A 21,436-nucleotide genomic window follows, 5' to 3' on the forward strand; every position below is an offset into this window, starting at 1 on the left:
ATTATATACATGGAGGATTAGAAAACTTTGGTATTAAATATTATGGATGTTTAGCTAAAACAGGATATGAGGACTTAATGTTAATGGAGGATTTTATAAATAAGTAAATGAAATGCCAGCATGTGGTTATAGGTTGAATCTTGGTATACTTAAGGATAAAGGATGTTTAAATAAATGTAGTCAAATAAAAGTGGAGGTATGATGATGTTAATATAGTAAATTTTTGAGTTAAGATATTTGAATTAATATGAATTATATTTGATGATAGTGGAAGAGATGCACAAAAGCTTTTTGTAACCAGCTGATATACTTTCTACAATATATGTTTGTTTTGAAAATAAATAAATAAATAAATAAATTTTAAAAAGAAAATTGCTTTCTTCTATTGCATATCAGATAAATTACATATTCTATCATTCCTAATGGTCTGTTTTTGAGCATTTGCATTAATTTATATTTCTTCTTGTTACTTGAGAAAGTCCCATGTTTGCCTAAGAGCTGGAATACTGCTAAAATGAAGCTCCTTTCCAATTTCAAATTATTTAATCCTTACTAGTGCATTTGACTTAGGGGTGTATTTACTTACTTTTCATTCCTACAATGCTTTATGGGTCCTACGTTGAGAATTGCCCGCGTTATTTACGGAAGTCCCCCTCTGGATTTCCCATGTTTAACAACCTGAGGTCTTAAGTCATCTACTCTCAAGACATCTTTCTACAAGAATCAATCCAAGGAAGGTCAGTGTTGGGTTCCGGATCCCGGTGCAACCGGTGTGGTGGAACAGGGCCCGGCATCCATCACATGAACGTGCGCAGCACATGCTCAGTGTGCGCATGCATCCATGCCTCTGCGATGCTCCAGCTGCTCGGTGGAGTGTCGCGCAGGTGCCATACGCTGCGTGCAAGTGCGCGGAAGTGCCAAGGAGCTTAAATACAGGTAAGGAGCGCAATGGGTGAGCCTTCCGGAACACTGTACCAGAACGATACCCAGTGCTCCTGGCAGGCACCAGTACGCCTGTATCAGGGTGTATCAGTCATAACCCACCACTGCTACAAACACAGTGTACACTTATTCTGAAAATGTGATCCTATAACACTTTATTTTGTCTGGAATTTCCCATCAAATTTAATTCTAAGATAATGACAGAGACATCCCTATAAATTTGGGTCCAAGAGACTCATGCCTAAATTATCCACTTATCCATCTCAGCATGAGCATGCTACACAGTTGATCCACACATACATTAGCTCTCTAAACAAGCAATAGAAGGTCTAGGGAGATTCTCAGTCATCCAGGTCATGGTTGTCCCAAAGGTGCTTTTTCAAGAGCTGAAGAAGCTTCTTGAAAGAGAAGTGAAACATCTTCAAAGAAAAAACAGAAAATCCAGTTACCTCTTGAAAAAGCATCTTTGGGACAAGAAATAGAAGAGGTTTAAAAATCAAAACAGCTTTTTAGTGGGTTATTGCTATTGTTTTTACTTAAAGCATAAATGATTATAAAATTGAATATCTGTTTAGTAAACAATTTGGTAAATAATTGCTATGCTTGATCTCCTAATCTAAAGGAAAGAGAAAGGAAAAGCAGATGAGGAAATAGAACCAGAGGAAAATGTTCTAAAGATGTTCTAACAGGAAGTGCATTTATGCATTCTGATGTTCTCACAATTTGTTGTACTTCATATAGCTTTCTGTGACAGAATGAGATGGGGAAGGACACTATAGGAAAAGCAGGAACCAGGACAGCTGATTTGTCTGATGAGGCCAATTGTCTGTCCCTTAACTGTTTATGATACACTAATATTAATTCAAACTGGTCTTGTAATCTGTTCTTGATCATACTTCTCTCTCTATAAAGTATGGTTGTTGTTATTCTGCTTTGCCTTCTTTTTAAAAAACTTTCTTCAGCTACATTCACGTTTAACCATAGCTTCCTGGCTGTTCAGGCATCTTGGATAGGCTTACCTCTTAATAAAGCCTGCTCTTTCTCTTTTAGCTTGTTACAAATTTCTGTATCAATCTCCCTTTAAAAGTCATTATTTTTCCTTCTAAAATCTAAACCAGACCTGCACAGCTTATAGAGGGGAAATGACCATGTTGTTACATTAAAAATAATTGTAGGTTGCAAAGGAATATCAGTACACATTGATCAGATTTTTAGTGACTAGATGAGAGATAAGGCATTTTGCCATACTTACAGTTCAACATTCTCTTCAGTTGTTGGGTACCTCCTTTGAAGTAACACACTGTATTGTTTGATTGACATTGACTTAGCATAAGGTGACCAGATGTCCTACTTTCGGTGGGACAGTCCCGATTTCTAACAATTTGTCCCACAGCGTTTTAAAAAAGTCCCGATTTTGGCTTCATGTTGAAAGCGCAGTGGATTTGCTTAAGAAATCCTAACCGGGGCAAGACAAAAGACACTCTGTCTAACCCCTCTCTATGTCTCAGTATTTTCATTGAAGATATTAAAACGTGAAAGCAAGAAAACCCCCTGCCCCTTTTACTTCCTTTTATAAGAAAAGATGACCCAGTACGATAGCAATAGCAGTAGACTTATATACCGCTTCATAGGCCTTTCAGGCCTCTCTAAGCGGTTTACAGAGAGTCAGCATATTGCCCCCAACAATCTGGGTCCTCATTTTACCCACCTCGGAAGGATGGAAGGCTGAGTCAACCCTGAGCCGGTGAGATTTGAACCGCTGACCTGCTGATCTAGCAGTAGCCTGCAGTGCTGCTTTTAACCACTGCGCCACCTTGGCTCCAGGAAATACTCCACCTAGAGCTCCAGGAAATACTTTGGCTAGAGAAGTAGCAACTGTTCCTTCCTGGATTTCCTGGAGGGGAGGAGCACAGAGGTTGGAGGTCGGCTCGTGTGGGAAAAATGGTGCCACACGAGGAGCTCCTCATCACTATCAAGGTTTCTTTGAAAAATATTTCCCTGGGACTAATTTCACCATTTTAATTTGCTTAGTTTTTTGTATTAACATCTACATCATTCTGGATTGACTTGGAGTGCTTCTTAAAGGCAAGCACAGAGAAAGAGTCACTGAAATGTATCATTTTAAAGGTCAGAAAGAACAGCAAACCCTTCTCAGAGTCAAAATTATAGCATAAGGAAAGAAGAAGAAACTTTTCCAAATCTTTGATGGAAATGGCACCAAACTGAGCAGTAAAAGGCACCGAAATGGAGCTGTGCACTGCACAAAGTTGTTCAGGGGTTCTTTTCAGCATGGGGGGGGGGAACCCTGGTCCTTTCATTCCCCATAGCAATTGAGGCACAGGAAAAAGGGGGCATTTTCCTTCTGCCTTTCTCTCTTGCTAAATATTTTAAAGAAAAGTTTAGAGTTTTAAAATGGATGTAAAAAAAGGTTTTCCCCTTTTTAATATAAATGATGATAGTCTATAAAGATTAATAGGTGTGAACAGAATTATATGTTATTTATCAGAGCAAGATGAAAAGTAGGGATGGTTAAACTGATTGCTTTATTCAAAGAAAAGAACATATCTATTTTAGTTTCCATGTGGAAACCACTTTTGCGGTGGAAAAAATGAAATTGTGATTTTGGTTTTCCTGATTAGATAGTTTGTTGTTATAGAATTGGGTAGTATATATTATTGTGTAAAAGTAAAAAGTTGTGCTAAAAAAGAGTCAGAAGTCAATGCCTCCCCCACTTTTCCCCTTCTACCACACACTTTCTCCTTTTTCCCTTTTTCCACTCTTAATTTCCCCTTATTTTCATTTTTTTGTCTTTTATATTCTGATAAACTAATAAAAATAATAAAAATAATTAAGCAGCTGAGAAAGATGAAAAGTAAATGTGTTTAAAGTTCACTTTTCAGCTTCCTCCACCATCAGTGCCTTTCCCTCTCACTTTGGCCTTTTCTAGTGGAGCAAAAATAATATTTCTGTCAAAGCTTCCTTCCCAGGGGAGAACTCCCAGAATACCAAGAGATGGGCATTAAAGCCAACCCAAAAAAGAAAGATCCTATCCCTGAAATCTTTCTTCGAGCCGAATTTCCCCCCATTTCTCTCATTACACTAAAAAAAACCTCTTCCGTGTCTTCCTACTAAATGAGAGCCTTTTGGTGTAGTGGTGAAAGGGCTGGCCTACACACCAAGGGAAGAGTTCGAGTCCTGCTTTTGGGCCAGTCATTCTCTCTCAGCCCAACCCACCTCACAGGGTTGTTGTTATGTGGAAAATATTAAAAGGAAGATTAGGTATGTTTTCCGCATTTCAGTTATTTGTAAAAATAAGACAGGTGGGATAAAAATCTAATAAATAATAAAAATAAAAATAAATGAACCATAGACCATTTATTCTATCAGAACATCTTATTCCTAATCAATTCAATTGGATTATTCCTTCATGAGGATTGAAAGTAGCATTAACTAAAAAGTCCAGATTTAAAAAAAAAAAATTAATCAAGAAACACCCCCCCCCCCCGGTCAATGGTGTCCCTCTTTACCAATGTTAAAATCTGGTCACCTTAATTTAGCATGCTGTATGAACGCAGGCATTTTGCACTGTAAACCATGGTTTATGGCATAGGATTAATGTTTTAAGTAAGATACTCCAATTAAACCATGGCTTAGCAGTATGTGTAAATCTAGCCATATTAAAATCATTAGATACAATCTCCTTTCCTGAGTTCATTCACTGAATGGAAATGGAAATCTGTTTTTAGCCTAATAGCTGCACTTCCTCATAGAAAGCCTTTTAAAGAAACCGCATTCCAGTGATGGGTGGGACCATTGTCTTAACACTTATCTTGACTCTGCCAGTCAAGGCCTCACTTTCCCTTCCAATTATTGATATTTTCCTGTCAGACTCTGTTTTGTAGTGTAACAACTGACCATCACTCCCTTTTAGTATGTCTTGCATTTTCTTATGGCAATAAAATTAATGCTGCTACACACAACTGATTTTCTATTCTCTTATCTCTTAATATGGACAAAAGGAATTCTTTGATAGAGAAATCACTGCATGTCTTCTTAAGACTAAAAACTCCTCAGTAATAAATAACAAAGCGTCTGTAGAATTTAAGAACAGTTAGACTGTTGTATTTAGTTTTGAGTTTACCAACTGCTTTGCAATTCTGTTTTATGAAATTTATTTATTTTATGCACTACTCCTGAGTAATAGGGATATAGGGCTTTCTGTCGTGATGGTCTCTTGTGACGAGCCGATAGACAGAGAAAGGAAGCAGTCTGCTTCCTCCCATATTTGGGCATACCAGGGGTTGTGACACTAAATACATACCTACTTCCCTGGCTCAGCTGATAAGGAGGAGAACCTTGTGGCTTAGTGGTTAACACAACTGCTTAATATGTAATACAGCACAGGTTCAAATCCCAGTAAGGGTATGGCTAGCTGATGAGAGCTTGAAATAGATCTATACTAGTCTCCCTTTATTTATTTATCAGCACAAATGCAACACAAATGTAACAAAGGCAACAGTAAAAATAATGGCTTTCTGTCGTGATGGTCTCTTGTGATGAGCCGATAGACAGAGAAAAGAAGCAGTCTGCTTCCTCCCATATTTGGGAACACCAGGGGTTGTGACACTAAATACATACCTACTTCCCTGGTCCATCTGATAAGGAGAATGGTCTCTTGTGACGAGCCGATAGACAGAGAAAGGAAGCAGTCTGCTTCCTCTCATATTTAGGCATACCAGGGATTGTGACACTAAATACACACACACACACACACACACACACACACACACACACGATGGAAAATAATAATAAATTATGAAGGGGCTAAGGAAGCAAGATTGGGGTTTCTCTTCAGCTGATTTATATCTTCTTATAAACTGACAATTGACTCGTTCTTGCTCTAAATGCCAGTTTCAAAGGCTCTATATATCCCCTATTATTCAATCTTAACAAAATAGATTGAATAAAGCAAAATTGATGCTGCAGCTGCTGTAAAACACAAAACAAGCTAAAGGTCTTGTCATGGGTGAAACATGGAATGAAGCAACAAATGGGTAAAGAGATTGCAGGACTATATATTTATCTCACCTAAAGTTGAATGATTTTTGATTCCTGAACCAATCGATTCATAATGAATCTAAGAAAACCTGGTGAAAAATCATTGAAATATGATAAAGACAGCCATATGCTCTACTATCTTATTATGTAAAGCATAGTACATAGACTATTTTACATAATATGCAGGGGTGGGTTTCAACCGGTTCGCGGCGGTCCCTGCGAACCGGTTGGTCGGCGAACCCAGAAGTAAGTAACTTCCGGGAACGGCGAAGGGCCCACCCGCCCGCGCTCCTTACCCGGTTTTGATGAGTTCTGCGCTTCCACGAATGCGCAGGACGCATACAGCGCCTGCGCGATCCTCCAGGAGCAGCTGGAGCATCGCACAGACGCTAGTACGCATGTGTGCACCGCGCGCGTGCACGAGAACGGGGAGAGAAACCCACCCCTGATAATATGTGACTGTAGAGGGTTGCCATCAGTCCTTTAAGATAGATCAGACCAGAAACCAAAGTCATGCAAGCTAATTATACTTTTATTATAAGGTTATTGTGATAGAATATTGAAATTCTGGATGCCTTTTCTTCCAACTTCTTTCCTACCTCCCATCTTCATAAGGAAGAGGCTCTTCTTGTCTGAGATGATTTCTTAAGTTATAATTCTGGACCAGAATATTTTTAAAAAAATCTGACTGCTATTTTGATTGAGATTGTTATATAAATTATAGTGCTGAGAAGGTAAATAAGATGTTTCTCCTCTCTCTCTCTCTCCCCCTCTCCCCCCCTCTCTCTCCATCAGTTTCAGTTTATGGATGATATATTAATGTCTGCTGCTATTTCTTTATTTAATTATCTTATTATTAACATTTGTACAAATATGCTTCTCTGTTGCTTTTGATATGATCACAGCAATAAATAATCAGCCTTATTATGAACTGTTTTTCCACATGAAAGAATCTTGATGCAATTTTATATATGGCAACTGCTTAGTAGTATTTTCAAGTTATCTTGGTAATTTTATCAAACTGCATGATTCAGATTGACAATGCTGTATAAATCATGTTTTCTTTCAAATCCCACTGAATTCCAGGATTCATGTTTCATCCTATAAGATGCTTTAAAAAAACCATAACCAAAGCAAAAGCACTAGTTGAACTTAGACACTGGATACTGCCATTCTTGTTCAGATCAATGTTACAGGAGAGGATAAATTGAAAATCTAAAAAAAAAAAGCTTTGGGAGATGGAATAAACACCATATCCAGATTAAAAGTGTAAGCTAGTTGTGGGGAACAGAATGAAAAAGAAAGTTTTTAGAATTGTTTGAGCAAAGTTCTAATCAGGTAAGTATATATTTATTACATTTCAATTTCAGTTTTGAATGTATGACCACAGCATTGACTAAAACTGCTTAATCCTGCCTTTACTTGGGGAAAAAAAACCAAGAACATTAACCTGTTCTGAGGTTGACACTTAGGACATTTGTTGGTGTCACCTCTACAATTCTGATGATCAATAATACTCCACAATGAACTGTTCCATTTCATCTTCATTTGAGGAAGGCAGCCAATTACATTTCTATGTGCCACAATCTATCTTTATTACTTAAATGCATGCCATTCCAGCAATATGGCCTCCTTTCACATAAGTCTCTTTCTTCCAGAATTCAGTGAATAGTGCCATGCTTTGTCAATTACTGACTTGTTCCTTTCTCTGCAAACAAGAGCGACTTCCTACTGAATCATAGAAAGGAGTTTCTATAAAAAAACATCAGCAACAAATACTAAAATATGCACACAAAATATATTCAGAGGCTGCGTTATTCCATTTCCAAATCACAGCCAAGGATCTCTAAAGCCAATCTGCATTTCTTAACTGTGTCCTTGCCAAGACTAAAGTCACTGGAGAATCCTATAACATCTTCCTGTGCTTACTTCTAGTTTTCTGGATTGTGTTGGCTGTTTTCATGCTGTTCATTCTTTTGGGGCTAAATTGAGCACAGGAATTAGGAGACAGCAATCATGGCAATGTACCAGAACATGTGTTGTAACTGTGCCTGAAGTGAAAGGAAAAGAAAAACCTGTTTCTCCAAGGATGGGCAGAACTAGATTGTTAGCAAATTTGCAGAGGGTGATTTATACACTAAGCAAAGTAAAGGCAGACCATTTACTAAATAGCCATATATATATATATATATATATATATATATATATATATATATATATATATATATATATATATATATATATATATATATATATATATATATATATATATATATATATATATATATATATATATATATATATATATATATATATATATATATATATATAATATATATATAATTTGAAAATTATGTTTATCAAAAGAAAGAGATTTTTACCCAAATGATTACTGTTAAAGTAGAATTATGTTTTTATAAAAAAAAAACAAAATTTAGTTATAAAACAGAATTGTTATTTTTATATATCTCATACATTATTATTATAATTATAATAGTATCCAGAAAGTATAGCAGTGGAAGCAGGGCAAGTCTTTTTCTGTCTGTTCTTCTAAGAGGCTTCTAAAACTCAGTGCTGCCTTCCATTTGTATGTATAATGACATTTCCTTCTCTGTTTTCCCTAAATTTCATAGTGTTTACAAGCAATGCATATTTCACTTTATTAATTTTGAAAAATAAAATCAAAGAAACCAGTTTAAATTACAGCAGTTTAAAGACAATCCAGTTCAAACAAGCATGCTTACATCATGAAACAAACCTGTATATATTTCTAATGCTGCATGTATTTCTAACTACAGGTGATTATGTGTATTTTGGGAAGCCATATTAGAGTTTAAAATTAGGCTAAATAGTCATCATAACTGGGGGATTTCAGAGCAGAATCTCAAAAAAGAAGGAAAATTGTTTGACAGGTTCCCATAAAATGTGCTTTAGTTGCCAAAAAAAGCTCTAGTCTGCATTAATAGAGGGATAGCATCAAGAGCACATTAAATGTTACTACCACTTTATAATGCCTTGGTAAGGCCACACTTGGAATACTGCATCCAGTTTTGGTTGCCACGATGTAAAAAAGCTGTTGAGACTCTAGAAAGAGTGCAGAGAAGAGCAACAAAGATGATTAGGGGACTGGAGGCTAAAACATATGAAGAAAGGTTGCTGGAATTGTGTATTTCTAGTTTAATGAAAAGAAGTTCTAGGGATGACATGATAGCAGTATTCCAATATCTCAGGAGCTGCCACAAAAAAGAGGGAGTCAAGCTATTCTTCAAAGCACCTGAAGCCATGACAAGAAACAACAAATGGAAACTAATCAAGGAGACAAGCAACTTAGAACTAACGAGAAATTTACTGATAGTTAGAACAATTAATCAGTGGAATGGATTGTCTCTGTGAATGCTCCATCATTGGAACTGTGGGAAGTTATCATCCAGCCCTCTCCCAGAAAAATGAAATATCCTAGGAAATATTGAAAAGGCAGAATATTTATCTGTATGTGAAAAGAAAGAAACATGTTTTAAAAGACAGAATAGCTGCCTGTAGCTTCCTGCCCATCCCCACTTTTGTCAATGGGCCATTAAGAAGGCCAAGCTAGTCCACTTTACATAATAAAGGCTTCTCCACTGCTGCTGCAGGGGGATGGGATTAAAAGCATGATAATATTGGCCCTTTACTCAACTGACCACATGGCATCTGAGAACTCAACCAAACCTGGATTCAAAACACAGCCTAGAGAGTTGCCCCTGCATGGCCCCATGGAAGTCTGACAACCAATCAGAATACATTTCTTACACAGGAACAGGAAACAGAGAGGTGGGACTGAACAGGTTATAAAAAGCCTAGCCTTCCTCAGCCCTTCTCTTCTTCTCCACCAACATTGAAGCATATGATCACCTTTTCTGTTCAGGACTCAAGCCATGTGGTCCTGTCCACCAATAAACCATCTTTCCAAGCAGCCTCCATGTCTCCAGTGTCTTTTTCCCCACTTGGAGCCGAACCCAGAAGGACATTTCTTTATCAATTGGTGACCCACAGATGGGACTCCAAACTAGCCTAACCAATGGGTATGGCCCAGGTAAGCCTCCCATGCCAGCACAGACCCCATTGAGTCTGTGGGTGGACTTTGTCTTGGACTTAACCATTGGATCTAGGTTTTAAAGGGGTTTTGAGTTTCAGTTCAAAGGCTGCCTGGAAAGAAGGTGAGTACCTCTAAATTTTAATTCTCTAAAATTTAATTTTAAAGCATGGCAAAGCATGGGAAATGTGTGTATGCCTGCATGTGTGAGATCCTTCTCCTGATCACAGCTGGATCTTGGTTCCTCTGTGTGTTTTACCAAGAGAGCCAGGAAAGTATTAGGGTCAGGCCAGAGCACAGGACCTTCTGTTAGGGAAAGGAGAGTGTGTGTGAAAATGGATGAAAAAGTGAATGAAAATTTTGTTGTTGTTGTTGTTGTTGTTGTTGTTGTTGTTGTTGTTGCTTTTGTCCTGTGAAACCAAAAAAGCAAAGGGCCATTGTGCATAAAGAGAGGAGGTACTGGTACTACTGCAGAGGGGCAGAGGTCGTTCGTAGATCAGCTTTTTGGATCTGTAAAACCTTAGCAGAATTCCCTACGAGGAAAGGGGCCGGATACTTTGTTGAGGGAATCGAAGTCCTTTCCCGGAATTTTTTTCTTCCAAAAACTTACGGTGGGTGACACCCGGCTAGTCCAAAGTGAGCCCTGCATGTAAAGGGTCATGGGAAGCATTAGCTCATGGGTGGCCAAAAGTGCCCTTGGAGATTTCCTTAGATGCCAAGATTTTGGCTGAGAACAAGGAAATTGTGTGAGAAAAATAATACAGGAAAACTAATTTGGCTACATAAAGGTACTTAAAAGAAAAGGGAAAATGTTGGGGTTTCTTTCTTTCTCTTGTCTGTTTGTCTCTTTCTCTGTCTTCTATGCAACCATGTGGTTTATTTGATAAGATTTGTGACTTCCCTAATTTAACAGATTTGTGCTGGGAATGACTGGGATGTGTAAACATGAGAGTTCTCTTTTTCCCCCTCTTATTTTCTCCTTGTCCTTGGGTAAATGTGTGCCTAAGTCTTTGTGCACCCTCAAGGTAATTGTAACTAAGATGTCTCCAATCCAAAAGACAAGAATTTTAAAGTATTCAAAGAAAGAAAAGAGTAAACTGGCAGAAATTACCTTCGCTCAGTTTGTTGGGCCCAGAAAACTGAGTGAAGGGATGGTAGTCTTTATTTTGTGTCTGTTTGGCCAACAGAAACAGAGTAAGGAGAAGTATTTTTTCCCCTTTCTTCCTTCCCTATACCTTAAAGTAACAACCCAGGAAATGTTTTAAGTTCATTTACAAGAAAAGTTTCATCCTTGCATTTATTGTGTGTTTAAATGATTTTACCTGTTTATTTCTTTCCTGAAGAATCCAGACCCCATTTCTCATCTGTGATATCTCCATAATGTTACCAGTTCATCTGTTTAGTAACTGATGATTTTACTTTTTTTAAAACTCTGCCTGCAAGCTTTCTACCCACCCCCATGCCCCTCCCTTACATCTAATCCCCCCAAAATGCCTTTTCTGTGGGGGAGGGAACCTTGTTCTCATGTCTTTCAGCCCTGGAAGATTGTACTCTTCAGGTGAGTATAGATTTTTTTTTCCTTTCAGGGGGAAGAAGGAGAGTGTTGCCTTGTGTGTGCATGTATGAGATGAAGGAAATTCCTACTAAAGGTTTGCCTTCAACCTGAGTAAAAACCCTCTGCACATCTATCTGGCCAACCTACTCTATTCTATCCTAAAGTAGAAACCTGGTCTCTAGAATGCAGTTTTGATTTAGATTTTTCAACAAATTTGCTGATTTTCTGGCCACCATCAGATGAACTGAAGAGAAGTTCTACCTGAGTTTCTTCCCCAAAGTGACTAAGGAGTCCATAGGGATATGTTAGAATGCTGTTGCAGCAGCAATAGCTGTCTTTAAAAAGAAAAGTAGAGCTCGAGCCCCACCCAGATGCAAACGATGTGTTAATGAAAGTCTCCATACATCTTGGTCTTATAACTATGCCAGCGATTGCTGGGAGAGCTAAGGGTTTGGATCTTTAAAAATATGCCAGTGCTCGCTGGGAGATTCAACCTAGAACCCTGGCCAATGCAAACAATGTGTGGACAAACATCTCTATACATTGTCTCTATACATGTCAGCCTCTGCTTTGCTGTTGCTTCGGCTGCCATGAAACAGGGAGGGAGGGCATGGTATTTGGGAGGGGTTACTCATTGTGCTGGAGGAAGGTTCTGGAGTTCAGCTGCCTGTCGGACTACGCATGCGTGGGAGATTCCCGCCAGGACTAACGGCACCGACATTCCATCTTCGTGATGCCTTTTGAAGTTATCTCACACCTGACACTTGAGAGAATTATGATTGGACTGTAACTGTGATGCCAAGGGGTGGGGAATGGGCTATTCTATATATCAATCGCTTTCGCACCTAAATAATCAGACTTCGCTTCGCTAAGCCTTTAATCATTTATAATTAGTAAAAGTACACTTGATTTCTACACATGGAGTCTCGTGGTTTTCTTTCCTAATTATCTAATGGAGAGCTGCTGACAGTAAGCGAAGTCTCACTCGCACCCCACCAGGAGATTTCAACCTTCCGTGGGGGGTGTACTTACAAGAAGAAATGAGAGAGATGTCTTTGCAAGCAAGCGATGAAGAAATTGAAAGGGAAACCGCTGACCCATCATTACCTGGGAGAATGGCTGGGTTAGGAATAGCGGACCCTGTCATTCCCCCTCGATGGTCCTTGACTGTGGGGCAAAAAGAGGACAGCGAAAGTTGGGATGCTGGAGTTACCAGGAGAAAACAAAAGGCGAAGCCACTTGAGATGGAACAAATCTTGCCCGAACGAAAACCCCGAGAAAGAGACCAAACAGAAGACTTTGAACAAAGGTACTCTATGCAAAAATTCAGGGAGGGTGAAGAGGCCAAGGGAGGATGGGAGCAAACTAACCCAGAAACCACTTCTCCCCCCCCCCCAGCCAGGGCGGTTGCCAGAGCAGGGGGGCCCCCCAGAAGACTCAGAATGGCAAAAGTCCCTCCCTTAACTGTAAAATATGACGGGAATCCGAAAAAACTGGGCCTCTTCATTATGCAAGTTTATAACTTTATGGAAATTTATGGACCCGATTTAGAATCGGATGACATGAAAGTACGAATGGTGATGCTTGCTTTGGAGGAAGAGGCAGCCGAATGGTGCATGAGTCTGCACCAAAGCAATTCCCCCCTCCTGAGGGATTTTGATGCTTTTATGACTGCGTTTAAGAGAAGATTTGATGACCCCCTAACTGAGAAACGGGGAAAGTTGAAATTTATGACTCTCAGGCAGGGAGATAGACCGGTGGCTCAGTATATTCAGGAGTTTCAACAACTCTCTTCTTATATGGGAGGTTGGTCTCAGGAGGCGCTTTTGGACCAATTTGTATTAGGATTAAATGAGGACATTTATCAACAATGTGTTAATCGACACCTTCCCAAGCGCGTTACAGCTTGGTATGAAAATGCAGCAGACATTGAGCTTGATTTGATTAGACTTCAATGTGCGAGGGATGAGAGAGAGAGAGAGAGAGCAGGAAAATCACCCCCCCAACTCAAAAGCCCCCTTTCCGAGTCAGGAATAAGGAAAGGGAGGCTCCACAGGCAAGGTCAAGCCGTTCGCATGTTTCCGTTGCGGGAGGGGGGGCCACCATGCTCCAGAGTGCCGCTCTGAACTTCCCACGACCACCCCACCCCCTACCAAGAGGGAAGGGAAGACAAGCAAGGCCCCAGACAAAAAGAAGAACGAAGCTGCCTTCGCTGCTGATACCACCACCCCCCGCGGTTCAGGCAGAATGTGGAGGAAGAAGCTGACGCCACTGCCAGCTCCTCTGATGACTCCGATGACGACGCCTCGCCTCGCTGGGTGAGTTCAAACAAAGGCCCCATGCTGATCCCAATAGAATTAAGGGTACCGCCCGATGGGGTGTCAGAGCAGCTTCCCGCCCTCCTTGACTCGGGTTGCTCCCGATGTATGATCAACCCTGCAATGGTGGAAAAACTGGGCCTCAAATTAAGGACTTTGAAAACCCCTATTGTATTTTGCCAAATAGATGGGTCCATAGCAGTGGGTGGCCCAGCCCACTTCTATACTGAACCTCTAGAGATGAAAATGGGCACCCACATAGAATTAATCTCTTTTATTGTGGCTCCTGGAATGGACAGACCCCTCATTTTAGGCCTCCCCTGGCTTCGAAAATGGAACCCTCGCATAAATTGGAGGGAGGGATGGCTGCGCATTCGCACAAGCACACCTCCAGACGGGGAGGGCGTTTCCCCGGAGCATGCTGGCTGCAGCCCCGCTTTGGCCGCCAGGGGTCAGGAGAGCATTGAAGGAGAGGAAAAGATTCCGAAAGTGTATTGGGACCTGAGGGGAGTTTTTAGTGAAAAATCTTCAGATAAACTTCCGCCCCACAGACCTACTGATTGCTCCATCGATATTTTGCCCGGTGTTAAGCTTCCAAAGCCCCAAATATATTCCATGTCCCCTAGAGAGATGGAGGAAATGAGAAAATTCATTGATAAAAACTTGGAAAGAGGTTTCATCGAGCCAGCACGACCCAAAGTAGCTGCACCCGTATTATTCAGAGAGAAGAAGGATGGCTCCCTGAGATTATGTGTTAATTTCAAAAACCTAAACGGTATCTCTGCCCAAAACCTCTACCCGTTGCCGCTAATGAAGGACATGTTAGCCCAATTGGGGAAGGGCCACATCTTCACTAAGCTGGACCTCAGGGAAGCGTACTATAGAGTCCGTATTAAGGAGGGGGATGAGTGGAAGACTGCTTTCAACTGCCCCCTCAGTTGCTTCCAGTTCCGAGTGATGCCCTTTGGCCTGCAGGGGGCACCTGCAGTTTTCATGCAATTAATTAATGAGATCTTGCATGACCATCTTTACAAAGGCGTTATCATATATTTGGACGATATCCTTATTTACACTCAGACTTATGATGAACACGTCACGTTGGTCCGCACTGTCTTGAAAAAGCTCAGGGCCGCTGAACTGTATGTCAAATTGTCCAAGTGTGAATTTCACCAGGAAAGGATTGACTACCTGGGGTATCGTATATCCCCCGCTGGCATTGAGATGGACCCTGGCAAGGTGAAGGCGGTCACTGAGTGGGAGACGCCCCATACACGCAGGCAATTACAAAAGTTTTTGGGTTTTGCCAATTTCTATCGTCAGTTCATCCCTTCTTTTGCCAAAATTGCACTTCCTATCACTAACTTGTTGAAGTCCAAAGGTGGACCTAAACCTAAGCCTAGCAAGCTACTGGATTGGACCATGGAGTGTCAAGCTGCTTTCGAGAAGTTGAAGCGCCTCTTTGCAGCGGAACCGGTTCTGAAGCATCCGGACATGGACAAGCCTTTCGTCGTCCAAGCTGATGCCAGCGACGTGGCTGTTGGGGCCGTCTTGCTTCAAGCCAACGATCAAGGTAATTTGCAACCTTGCGCTTACACCTCACGCAAGCTCACTGACACTGAAAGACGTTGGGCAATCTGGGAGAAAGAGGCATTTGCAGTACGCTGGGCCTTGGCCACGTGGCACCATTTTCTAGAGGGCGCTAAGCACCCCTTTGAGGTGTGGACTGACCATAAAAATTTGGAGGCTTTGAGAACTCCACACCGCCTCTCCCCTAAGCAGATGCGCTGGGCTCAGCATTTCAACCCCTTCAATTTTACACTCAAGTACATCCCAGGAGGGAAGAATTTCATGGCTGATGCTTTGTCCAGACTCCCTCAATACAACTGCTCTAAACTGAGTATTGTTCAGCCTGTTGTTCCCGCATCCAGCCTTGCGGCTCCGGTGGTCACTCGACAGCAGGCGCGCTCGAAAGTGGAGGTGCCTCAGGATTTCCTTTCTGACCTCAAACTGGCCCTTCCCCAGGATGACTGGTTCCAGCAGCATCAGGGTGAGTGCACAATGAGGGTTGATTTACGTAAAGCTAAGCTTTACGTCCCCACCTCTCTTCGTCTCGTCGTTCTCCAATGAGCTCACGATTCAAAGTTGGCGGGTCACTTTGGATTTGTAAAAACATTGCATCTGGTGAAGAGGCAATTTTGGTGGCCCTTTTTGAAAAAGGACATTGAACTTTATGTTGCCAGTTGTCCGGTCTGTGCAGCCGCCAAACGGCCACCTGGGAAGCCACAAGGCCTACTCCAATCTGTAGCCCGCCCTGTCGCCCCTTGGAAGGAAATTTCTATGGACTTCATTGTCGAACTTCTTGAGAGCCAGGGGCACACCGTCATTTGGGTGGTTACTGACTTATTTTCAAAACAAGTCCATTTTGTTCCGTGCCACAAGATTCCTTCTGCAAAGGCACTGGCTAAACTCTTCATTTCTCACATTTACCGTTTGCATGGGGTGCCTGATCGCATCATTTCCGATAGAGGTGTCCAGTTTTCTGGAAGGAATTTCTTAAACGCATTGGCTCCGCCCAGGGACTAAGCTCCGCCCACCACCCTCAGACTAATGGGGCTTGCGAGAGGACTAATTCTGTTCTGGAACAATATTTACGTTGTTTCATCAATTATCAGCAAGATGATTGGGTGGACTTGCTGCCGCACGCTGAAGTGGCCTATAATAATTCTGTCCATAGCAGCACTGGTTTCACTCCTTTTCGTGTTGTTTTTGGTCAGGATTTTGTTCCTATTCCTGAACTTCCCCGTGAACAGCCACAAGTTTCTTCCGTCACTGATTGGAGCGAACGTTTGAGCCATGTTTGGCCTTTGGCTCTTAGTACTTTGGATGCTGCGCATCGTGCTCATAAGAAACAGTCTGATAAGAAGTGTGCACAACCTTACCAGTACAGAGAGGGTGACCTGGTTTATTTCTCCACGAAGTTCCTTCAAACTACACAAAAGTCGAAGAAATTGGGGCCTAAGTACGTGGGCCCGTTTCCCATCATCAAGATCATCAATCCTGTTTCAGTTCGTTTGCAGCTGCCCAAGCATCTCAACCGTGTTTATCCTGTATTCCACGTTAACCTCATTAAGCCTGTTCGTGTTTCTACTTTGCATCCACCTGTGGACCCTCCGCCTGCCCCCCTGTTGGTTGATGGTGAACGGGATTTTGAAGTTCGTGAGATATTGGACTCTCGGTGGCGGCGAAATCGGATACAGTACCTAGTGGCTTGGAAGCATTTTCCTCCATCTCATACCGAATGGGTGGACAAGTCCCATGTCCGTGCCCCCCCGGCTGCTTCGACAGTTTTATTCTGCTTATCCTGACAAGCTTTGACTTTTTCTCCCCCCCCCCCTGCTCTTTTTCTCTTCTGTTTTTTGTTGTTGTCTGTTTGTTTGTGTTTTCTCGTTTTCCAGGCCTGAATGCCTTTTTCCGGGGGACGGCCGGATGTCAGCCTCTGCTTTGCTGTTGCTTCGGCTGCCATGAAACGGGGAGGGAGGGCATGGTATTTGGGAGGGGTTACTCATTGTGCTGGAGGAAGGTTCTGGAGTTCAGCTGCCTGTCGGACTACGCATGCGTGGGAGATTCCCGCCAGGACTAACGGCACCGACATTCCATCTTCGTGATGCCTTTTGAAGTTATCTCACACCTGACACTTGAGAGAATTATGATTGGACTGTAACTGTGATGCCAATGGGTGGGGAATGGGCTATTCTATATATCAATCGCTTTCGCGCCTAAATAATCAGACTTCGCTTCGCTATGCCTTTAATCATTTATAATTAGTAAAAGTACACTTGATTTCTACACATGGAGTCTCGTGGTTTTCTTTCCTAATTATCTAATGGAGAGCTGTTGACAATACATCTTGTTCTTTAAAAATATGCCAGCGCAGGCTGGGAGGTCAAGATAAAGAATTTGGATCTTTAAAAATTATCCAGCGTGGGCTGGCAGATCCAAATTTTGAAACAGAACACCCCAGGGCAGAGACAGGTATTAACAATCTAGTGCTTAAGGAGATAGAACAATGGGCGTAATTTCGAGCAAAAGTAAGAAATTTAGCAGGTAATAAGGTAACGCCTGTCTGAATGGGAAGACCTAGGTAATTGGACTTGATTAATTTGATGTAATGTCTGTTAAAAATTCTTAGGTGTGCATCTACACTAATAACATGTAGAATTGAACGGCATTGAATTGATTGTGATATATTTGACCAGCTGGCAAAATAAGTAAGCTTCTCAGCTTGGGCTTGAAGCTGTGGGGAATGGGAGAGTAGTTAGGATTTAAGCTGCTCTCTGAGTTTCCCCACTGCTTGGAGAATGAGCCACATGTTCCCCAATAAAAGAAATTTGAAGATTTAAAGGGACAGGACCTCCCCCAGGGCTGAAAGTGTTGTTCCATGGTATGTGTGCATGTATGTGTGTGTGTGTAATCATTTCCAGACCTGGAGGAAGTTGAGATCCCTTAATAATAGAAAATGGAGCTCATTGGCTAATGTACAGCTCCCTGAAATAATTGTAATAACTGCTTTGCATAAAGAAAGAATGAAATGGGATTTTTGTATGTGAAATTAATTTACACAAGCAGCCTGATTGCAGTGCAAATGTGAGTGTTGATGGTAAAAGTTGGTGTGAATGTACTTTGATTCCCTTTTATATAAAGAAACAGTAAGTTGCAAGGTTGTTTAATGGTATGTGTGTGTATGCTTGTGTGTTATCATTTCCAAACCTGAAGGGAGGGTGAGATCCTCTAATAAAAGAAAATGAAGCTTGGTGGCTTGTGAAAAAAGCTTCCTGAAATAGTTATAATGATTGGTTGGCATGAGCAAGCATGAAGGTCTGATTGCAGTATGAATGTGAGTATGTGTCCCCGATGCCCCAGGGAGTGATAAGTGAAGGGATCCAGAGACCTGTGATTGCCTGTGTGAATTCCCCCCCTCCTCTTCCTTCTGGGTCATTCTTTGGAGGGAAGCAGGAAAGGCGGGGAGAGTGAGTGTCTGATCATTTTTACCATGAGTGTGTGTATGAAATGCTCCCAGTGATACCTGTGAATGCCTCTGTGCATCCCCCCCTTCTTTCCCTCCTTCCTTTTGGGTCATTGAAGGGGGGCTGAAGTTTTTCTGCTCACTTTAACCATTTTTTCCTCTCTCTTCTGAGAAATTTGGAGTAAATAGGTGACCTGCTACTGCACCTTTACCTTTCATTGTTATCTTTTAATCTGCATATAAAAGTTATGCAACTACATTTTCTTTTCTGCTCTGAATACAATTTTGATTTTTTTTTCTTCTGGAAATTTTTGAGGTTTAAAATGCTTAATTAAACCTATAAAAAGAAATGATTTTGAGACATTTTGCTTACATTTGTAAATGTTTTAACATAATGAGAATTTGCTTCCATCTGAATGGAATCTGATATTTTGGAGTGTTGACTCACAGTACCTCTTTTTTAATTGCATTTTTTAAAAGCTGTTCTTCTTCCCTCCCTTTTCTACACCTGAGTGCATTTTTAAAAGCTTCTGAGTCAAGGTGCTCTACCCTATGATATTTTGTTTGTTTGTTTGTTTGCAACACAAGTTGTTGTCCTTTTGAAAATTTACTCATCTTACTGCAAAAGTGTTTCAATCATAGAGGCAGTGGGAATGTCATGTTCCATGAAATTTACATCATCTGCCTTCTGGAATAATGTTTGGATTTCCACACTTGGACAGAATGGGTGAGATTCCACAACATGAGACTAAAGATATGTCTATAAAGAACTGTATTCTTGGCCTCTCTTTTCTTCACCTCAGAAACAAAGGACTGCTAGCTCAAACCATAACTCTTGAATTGGCTGCTGGTGGTTGCATCCTGATAAAACCTGACATGAGGAAAAAACTTAGCCAAGCCTGGGACAGACTCTACCAAGCCTGACTGACCACTCTTACCAGTAAGCTAAGCCTAATGCCATCCAGCAGATATGAAAGAACGGATCCTGAGATGGAGAAGTAAAGACCAAAAGACTCTCTTCTATCCCCAGAAGACAGCTGTAAAGACTATGGGGGAGGGTGAAAATTGATTGTAAAGTTTTTTTCTTTGCCTCCTTCACAGAAATTCATTGTAAGATTTCTTTCTTGTCTCGTTTATATTGTAATCAGTTTAATGTATTCATGTAAGAATTGTATTTGAGAATGGCTAGCACAGCAAGTTCTGAACACCTTAGATTTCTGTCTAGTGAGAGGGAGATTTTGTCCAAAATATCTGTATTTTCTGTATTGTAGAAGCAGCTACACACACACACACACACACACACACACACACACAGAAAAAAGAGAAGGGGGGAGGGAGAGACCCCATTCAGAATTGATTGAAACTATCTCCTTGACTTAACTCCATACAAAGCTTTTCCTAGGTTGATTTTTGCCCTGGCACAAAAGCCTGAACAGTGATTTCTCCCTTTTAATCCCATGAGGGAGGGTCAATTCCCCTTAGGCAATTCCCCCAGTTGAAGAGCTAGCAGAGAGGATCTCCCAAAAAAAAACCAAGCCCTCATTGTGACCAAAAAAAACCACGCTGCCCAGTAAAGCAGGATATGTTGCACTGGTGGTCTCATGAGTAGGAGTCCCCAGGCTCATTGTATGTAATTTTACAAATAGTAAATAGCCTGAATTGCACAGTAGCTAAACTCAATTTGGACTCACTAAAATAAGAGCTAGGGCAGGTTCAAGAACCATCCCTTTGAAATGGGAAGCCTGTAACTTAAAGGGAAAGCATGGCTGTGAAGAATTTTGGGATTTCTGCTTGTTTGAAACCTGTCTGGAAGCTCACAGAAAGTGATATCTGCTACTAATTGGCATGGAAAATTGGATACTGTAAATTTCTTTCCAGAAATTGTGCCCTGATTGCTAGACCTTCATGGTTGAAAGCTCTCTGGGAGCCACCGAAGAGATCCTTCTGCTGTCTCTTTCAATGTCTTTCCATCAGAAGAATTAAATCTCCCTGATCTAACCAATTTTAATCTTTTGTCAAAAACATGTGCGTTTCACTCACATGTTTTGAAAAAAAAGGAGGGATTGTGGGAAGTTATCATCCAGCCCTCTCCCAGAAAAATGAAATATCCTAGGAAATATTGAAAAGGCAGAATATTTATCTGTATGAAAAGAAAGAAACATGTTTTAAAAGACAGAATAGCTGCCTGTAGCTTCCTGCCCATCCCCACTTTTGTCAATGGGCCATTAAGAAGGCCGAGCTAGTCCACTTTACATAATAAAGGCTTCTCCACTGCTGCTGCAGGGGGATGGGATTAAAAGCATGATAATATTGGCCCTTTACTCAACTGACCACATGGCATCTGAGAACTCAACCAAACCTGGATTCAAAACACAGCCTAGAGAGTTGCCCCTGCATGGCCCCATTGGAGTCTGACAACCAATCAGAATACATTTCTTACACAGGAACAGGAAACAGAGAGGTGGACT

General features: G+C 41.2%; 1 protein-coding gene across 2 annotated transcripts in view; it reads right to left on the reverse strand.

Annotated features, from left to right (window-relative positions):
- Positions 1–5,218: 5,218 nt before the first annotated feature.
- The window catches only part of SPRY1 (sprouty RTK signaling antagonist 1), a 503,195-nt gene continuing 486,977 nt past the window's right edge, over positions 5,219–21,436 (reverse strand). Inside the window, exon 4 of one of the 2 annotated variants that reach the window (XR_015697893.1) lies at positions 5,219–5,263. The gene's annotated coding sequence lies outside the window, so the exon portion shown is untranslated. Of the gene's footprint in view, positions 5,264–5,552; positions 5,581–21,436 lie in introns of those variants that run through there. The other variant, XR_015697892.1, reaches the window with a different exon arrangement.

This window comes from Thamnophis sirtalis, unplaced genomic scaffold (assembly GCF_051295495.1).
Source record: "Thamnophis sirtalis isolate CommonGarterSnake01/CBP01778 unplaced genomic scaffold, rThaSir2_p1.2 scaffold_10, whole genome shotgun sequence".
Lineage (NCBI taxonomy): Eukaryota > Metazoa > Chordata > Lepidosauria > Squamata > Natricidae > Thamnophis > Thamnophis sirtalis.